Here is a 7,500-nt window from a genome sequence, read left to right on the forward strand (position 1 = left end):
ATTTTCAGATTGAGTTGACGAATGCCCCCTACGGGGTAACCTCTTGCCCTTTCGGACCTGGTCCCTGTGACTTAATTTCCGCCTTTTGCTCAATCGTTTCCCCATTTATAATTAATTTTAAAAATCTGGTTACTCAGTTCTGGTTTACCAGTTCCCTCTTCGGACTTAGTTTTTGGTTAATCATTTCCGGTTCACCAGTTCCCGTTTTGGGACTTAGTCTCTGCGGGCCGTTTCTCATCTTTTGGTTCATCAGTTCCCCTCTTTTAATAATTTTTTGGCTGCTTTCGTTTGATCATTTCCCTGCCTTCTGGGTAACTTTTCCACCTTAGGACTTCATCGCCGCACATTGTTTTCGACTTCTGGTTGATCATTTCACCCCTTTTAATCATTTTTGTAACTTTTGGTTAACCATTTCACCCAGCTTCTGGTTAACCATTTCCCCTTTGGGACTTAGTCTGTGAGCATTCTTTTGGGATTCTGGTTAACCATTTGCCAATTTTTAAAAAATGTTGCCACTTTTGTTTAATGCTTTCTGGTCAACCTTTCCCTCTTTCAGACTTCACCGCGGCACATTGCTTCAGCCTCCTGGTTAATCATTTCACCCCTTTTAATCATTTTTGCAACTTTTGGTTAACCATTTCCCCCAGCTTCTGGTTAACCATTTCCCCTTTGGGACTTGGTCTCTGAGCATTCTTTTGGGATTCTGGTTAATCATTTGCCAATTTTTAAAAAATGTTGCCACTTTTGTTTAATGCTTTCTGGTCAACCTTTCCCTCTTTCAGACTTCACCGCGGCACATTGCTTCAGCCTCCTGGTTAATCATTTCACCCCTTTTAATCATTTTTGCAACTTTTGGTTAACCATTTCCCCCAGCTTCTGGTTAACCATTTCCCCTTTGGGACTTGGTCTCTGAGCATTCTTTTGGGATTCTGGTTAATCATTTGCCACTTTTTTAAAAATGTTGCCACTTTTGTTTAATGCTTTCTGGTCAACCTTTCCCTCTTTCAGACTTCACCGCGGCACATTGCTTCAGCCTCCTGGTTAATCATTTCACCCCTTTTAATCATTTTTGCAACTTTTGGTTAACCATTTCCCCCAGCTTCTGGTTAACCATTTCCCCTTTGGGACTTAGTCTCTGAGCATTCTTTTGGGATTCTGGTTAATCATTTGCCAATTTTTTAAAAATGTTGCCACTTTTGTTTAATGCTTTCTGGTCAACCTTTCCCTCTTTCAGACTTCACCGCGGCACATTGCTTTAGCCTCCTGGTTAATCATTTCACCCCTTTTAATCATTTTTGCAACTTTTGGTTAACCATTTCCCCCAGCTTCTGGTTAACCATTTCCCCTTTGGGACTTAGTCTCTGAGCATTCTTTTGGGATTCTGGTTAATCATTTGCCACTTTTTTAAAAATGTTGCCGCTTTTGTTTAATGCTTTCCCTGCTTTGTGGTCAACCTTTTCCCCTTTAGGACTTCACCGCGGCACATTGCTTCAGCCTCCTGGTTAATCATTTCACCCCTTTTAATCATTTTTGCAACTTTTGGTTAACCATTTCCCCCAGCTTCTGGTTAACCATTTCCCCTTTGGGACTTGGTCTCTGAGCATTCTTTTGGGATTCTGGTTAATCATTTGCCACTTTTTAAAAAATGTTGCCGCTTTTGTTTAATGCTTTCCCTGCTTTCTGGTCAACCTTTTCCCCTTTAGGACTTCACCGCAGCACATTGCTTTAGCCTCCTGGTTAATCATTTCACCCCTTTTAATCATTTTTGCAACTTTTGGTTAACCATTTCCCCCAGCTTCTGGTTAACCATTTCCCCTTTGGGACTTAGTCTCTGAGCATTCTTTTGGGATTCTGGTTAACCATTTGCCAATTTTTTTAAAATGTTGCCACTTTTGTTTAATGCTTTCTGGTCAACCTTTCCCTCTTTCAGACTTCACCGCCGCACATAATTTTCGACTTCTGGTTGATCATTTCACCCCTTTTAATCATTTTTGCAACTTTTGGTTAACCATTTCCCCCAGCTTCTGGTTAACCATTTCCCCTTTGGGACTTAGTCCCTGAGCATTCTTTTGGGATTCTGGTTAATCATTTGCCACTTTTTTAAAAATTTTGCCGCTTTTGTTTAATCGTTTCCCTGCTATGTGGTCAACCTTTTCCCCTTTCAGACTTCATCGCCGCGCATTGTTGTCGACTTCTGGTTAATCATTTTTCCCCTTTAAATCTTTTTTTGCCACTTTTGGTTAACCATTTCACCCAGCTTCTGGTTAACCATTTGCCCCATTTTACTGAATTTTTCCGCTTTGGTTTAATCATTTCCCTGCTTTCTTGTCAACCTTTTCCCCTTTTGGACTTCGCCGCCGCACTTTGCTTTTGCCTTCTGGTTAAACATTTCTCCCCTTTTAATCCTTTTTCCCACTTTTGGTTCACCAGTTCACCCAGCTTCTGGTTCACCATTTCCCCTTTGGGACTTAAGTCTCTGAGCATTCTTTTGGGATTCTGGTTAACCATTTGCCACTTTTTAAAAAATGTTGCTGCTTTTGTTTAATGCTTTCCCTGCTTTCTGGTCAACCTTTTCCTCTTTCCGACTTCATCGCCGCACCTTGTTTACGACATCCGGTTAAACATTTCTCCCCTTTCAATCCTTTTTGCCACTTTTGGTTAAGCAGTTCAACCAGCTTCTGGTTAACCATTTGCCCCTTCTTACTGAATTTTTCTGCTTTTGTTTAATCATTTCCCTGCTTTATGGTCAACCTTTTCCCCTTTAGGACTTCGCCGCCGCACTTTGCTTTCGCCTTCTGGTTAATCATTTCACAACATTTTAATCCTTTTTCCCACTTTTGGTTAAACAGTTCACCCAGCTTCTGGTTAACCATTTGCCCCTTTGGGACTTAAGTCTCTGAGCATTATTTTGGGATTCTGGTTAACCATTTGCCACTTTTTAAAAAATGTTGCCGCTTTTGTTTAATCGTTTCCCTGCTTTCTGGTCAACCTTTTCTCCTTTAGGACTTCGCCGCCGCACTTTGCTTTCGCCTTCTGGTTAATCATTTCACCCCTTTTAATCCTTTTTCCCACTTTTGGTTAAACAGTTCACCCAGCTTCTGGTTAACCATTTGCCCCTTTGGGACTTAAGTCTCTGAGCATTCTTTTGGGATTCTGGTTCACCATTTGTCCCTTTTTAAAAGATATTGCTGCTTCTGTTTAATCCTTTCCCTGCTTTGCGGTCAACCTTTTCCTCTTTCAGACTTCATCGCCGCGCATTGTTTTCGACATCTGGTTCAACATTTCTCCCCTTTTAATCCTCTTTCCCACTTTTGGTTAAGCAGTTCACCCAACTTCTGGTTAACCATTTGCCCCTTTTTACTGAATTTTTCTGCTTTGGTTTAATCATTTCCCTGCTTTATGGTCAACCTTTTCCCCTTTAGGACTTTGACGCGGCACATTGCTTTCGCCTTCTGGTTAATCATTTCACCCCTTTTAATCCTTTTTCCCACTTTTGGTTAAACAGTTCACCCAGCTACTGGTTAACCATTTCCCCTTTGGCACTTAAGTCTCTGAGCATTCTTTTGGGATTCTGGTAAACCATTTGTCCCTTTTTAAAAAATGCTGCTGCTTTTGTTTAATGCTTGCCCTGCTTTGCGGTCGATCATTTCACCCCTTTTAATCCATTTTTGCCACTTTGGGTTAAACAGTTCACACAACTTCTGGTTCACCATTTCACATTTCGGAACTTTTATTCCCACCATTACTTTGGGCTTCTGGTTCATCATTTCACGCTGTTTTACAAATCTTTGCCGCTTCACTTTTAATCCACAAACCGTGGCTCGCTTTCGGGTGGGGGGGGGGGGTAGCGGGTTTGGGCCGGGCACTCGACATCCCGGTGTGCGACCGGGTTCGTTCTGGTACCGCTCGGTGCCCCTCGTCCTGCTCTTGCCGCGGAAGCAAACCAGACGACCGTCGGTCTCACGCCCGAGGGGAGAGGAGGCGGAAAGCGGTTTGCAGCCTTTCGCTGTACCTCCGGCGGGCAGCGCCGCACCTCCGAGTGCTCGGTACCGTTCGCTGCGCCTCGTCCGGCCGCACGCAGCGAGCCAAACCCGGAGGAAATCGGCCTGTGCCTTCTCGAGATATGGGCCTCCGGGTGGGACGGACAAACCGGGGCCCCGAGCTCGCTTTCGGCGGCCCGGCACTCGACTTCCCGGTGTCCGAACGTGATCCTTCCGGTACCCTTCGGTGCCCCTTGCCCGACTCCAGCTCCCGTGCTGAAGCGGAGTCGGTCGGCCTGACGGCCGCCGAGTTAGCCAGCGGAAAGCGGTGCGCAGCCTTTCGCTTGCAGCTCCGGCGGGCAGCGCCGCACCTCCGGCTGCTCAGTGCCGTCCGCTGCTCCCCTTCCGGCTGCACGCAGCGAACCATACCCGGAGGAAATCGGCCTCGGCCTTCCGGAGATATGGGCCTGCGAGTGGGACCAATAAATCGGTGCACATTTCCGGCTCGGTTTCCGGCCTCGGCACTATCAGTTCACGCCGTCCGACCGACGTCGTTCTGGCACGGTTCCGTTGCTCCTTGATCCGGTCCAGCCACGGTAATCAGCCGAAGATGGTGGGGGGGGGGACACATTGCCCGCCGAGTTAGCCGGAGGAAATCGGCCTCGGACTTCCTCAGATATCAGCCTCCGGGTGGGACAGACAAACCGGGGACCCGAGCACGCTTTCGGCGGCCCGCTGGTCGACTTCCCGGTGTGCGACCGGGTTCGTTCCGGTACCGTTCGCTGCCCCTCGTCCTGCTCTAGCCGCGGAGACAAACCCGACGACCGTCGGTCTCACGCCCGCGGAGGGAGGTGGCGGAAAGTGGTTTGCAGCCTTTCGCTGTACCTCCGGCGGGCAGCGCCCGACCTCCGAGTGCTCGGTACCGTCCGCTGCGCCTGGTCCTGCCGCACACAACGAGCCATACCCGGTGGAAATCGGCCTGTGCCTTCCAGAGATATGGGCCTCCGGGTGGGACGGACAAACCGGGGCCCCGTGCTCGCTTTCGGCGGCCCGCTAGTCGACTTCCCGGTGTGCGACCGGGTTCCTTCCGGTACCGTTCGCTGCCCCTCGTCCTGCTCTAGCCGCGGAAACAAACCCGACGACCGTCGGTCTCACGCCCGCGGAGGGAGGCGGCGGAAAGTGGTTTGCAGCCTTTCGCTGTACCTCCGGCGGGCAGCGCCCGACCTCCGAGTGCTCGGTACCGTCCGCTGCGCCTGGTCCGGCCGCACGCAACGAGCCATACCCGGAGGAAATCGGCCTGTGCCTTCCGGAGATATGGGCCTCCGGGTGGGACGGACAAACCGGGGCCCCGAGCGGTGGCACCCTGCTCGCTTTCGGCGGCCCGGCACTCGACTTCCCGGTGTGCGAACGTCATCGTTCCGGTACCCTTCGGTGCCCCTTGCCCCACTCTAGCTCCGGTGCTAAAGCGGAGTCGGTCGGTCTCACGGACGCCGAGTTAGCAGGCGGAAAGGGGTGCGCAGCCTTTCGCTGTCACTCCGGCGGGCAGCACCGCACCTCCGAGTGCTCGGTACCGAACGCTGCGCCTCCTCCTGCCGCACGCAACGAGCCATACCCGGAGGAAATCGGCCTCGGCGTTCCGGAGTTATCCGCCTCCGAGTGGGCCTGACCAAGCGGGGTGAACTGGAAATCATTAACCAACGTACTTCCATGTTTTCACCCGCAGAGGGCAGCACTCTCTTCTCCGTTTTAAACTGGGCCGACCCGGCTCCGTTTCGAGACCCGGCACTCGACTTCCCGGTGTGCGACCGGGTTCGTTCCGGTACCGTTCGCTGCCCCTCGTCCTGCTCTAGCCGCGGAACTAAACCCGACGACCGTCGGTCTCACGCCCGCGGAGGGAGGCGGCGGAAAGTGGTTTGCAGCCTTTCGCTGTACCTCCGGCGGGCAGCGCCCGACCTCCGAGTGCTCGGTACCGTCCGCTGCGCCTGGTCCGGCCGCACACAACGAGCCATACCCGGAGGAAATCGGCCTGTGCCTTCCGGAGATATGGGCCTCCGGGTGGGACGGACAAACCGGGGCCCCGAGCGGTGGCACCCTGCTCGCTTTCGGCGGCCCGGCACTCGACTTCCCGGTGTGCGAACGTCATCGTTCCGGTACCCTTCGGTGCCCCTTGCCCCACTCTAGCTCCGGTGCTAAAGCGGAGTCGGTCGGTCTCACGGACGCCGAGTTAGCAGGCGGAAAGGGGTGCGCAGCCTTTCGCTGTCACTCCGGCGGGCAGCACCGCACCTCCGAGTGCTCGGTACCGAACGCTGCGCCTCCTCCTGCCGCACGCAACGAGCCATACCCGGAGGAAATCGGCCTCGGCGTTCCGGAGTTATCCGCCTCCGAGTGGGCCTGACCAAGCGGGGTGAACTGGAAATCATTAACCAACGTACTTCCATGTTTTCACCCGCAGAGGGCAGCACTCTCTTCTCCGTTTTAAACTGGGCCGACCCGGCTCCGTTTCGAGACCCGGCACTCGACTTCCCGGTGTGCGACCGGGTTCGTTCCGGTACCGTTCGCTGCCCCTCGTCCTGCTCTAGCCGCGGAACTAAACCCGACGACCGTCGGTCTCACGCCCGCGGAGGGAGGCGGCGGAAAGTGGTTTGCAGCCTTTCGCTGTACCTCCGGCGGGCAGCGCCCGACCTCCGAGTGCTCGGTACCGTCCGCTGCGCCTGGTCCGGCCGCACACAACGAGCCATACCCGGTGGAAATCGGCCTGTGCCTTCCGGAGATATGGGCCTCCGGGTGGGACGGACAAACCGGGGCCCCGAGCTCGCTTTCGGCGGCCCGCTAGTCGACTTCCCGGTGTGCGAACGTCATCCTTCCGGTACTCAACCGTGCCCCTTGCCCCACTCTAGCTCCGGCGGTAAAGCGGAGTCGGTCGGTCTCACGGACGCCGAGTTAGCAGGCGGAAAGCGGTGCGCAGCCTTTCGCTGTCACTCCGGCGGGCAGCATCGCACCTCCCAGTGCTCGGTACCGTCCGCTGCGCCTGGTCCGGCCGCACACAACGAGCCATACCCGGAGGAAATCGGCCTGTGCCTTCCGGAGATATGGGCCTCCGGGTGGGACGGACAAACCGGGGCCCCGAGCGGTGGCACCCTGCTCGCTTTCAGCGGCCCGTCACTCGACTTCCCGGTATGCGAACGTGATCGTTCCGGTACCCTTCGGTGCCCCTTGCCCCACTCTAGCTCCGGTGCTAAAGCGGAGTCGGTCGGTCTCACGGACGCCGAGTTACCAGGCGGAAAGCGGTGCGCAGCCTTTCGCTGTCACTCCGGCGGGCAGCACCGCATCTCCGAGTGCTCGGTACCGTACGCTGCGCCGCCTCCTGCCGCACGCAACGAGCCATACCCGGAGGAAATCGGCCTCGGCGTTCCGGAGTTATCCGCCTCCGAGTGGGCCTGACCAAGCGGGTGTGAACTGGAAATCATTAACCAACGTACTTCCAGGTTTTCACCCGCAGAGGGCAGCACTCTATTCTCCG

Source organism: Heptranchias perlo, unplaced genomic scaffold (assembly GCF_035084215.1).
Source record: "Heptranchias perlo isolate sHepPer1 unplaced genomic scaffold, sHepPer1.hap1 HAP1_SCAFFOLD_1368, whole genome shotgun sequence".
In the NCBI taxonomy this organism is placed as follows: Eukaryota; Metazoa; Chordata; class Chondrichthyes; order Hexanchiformes; family Hexanchidae; genus Heptranchias; species Heptranchias perlo.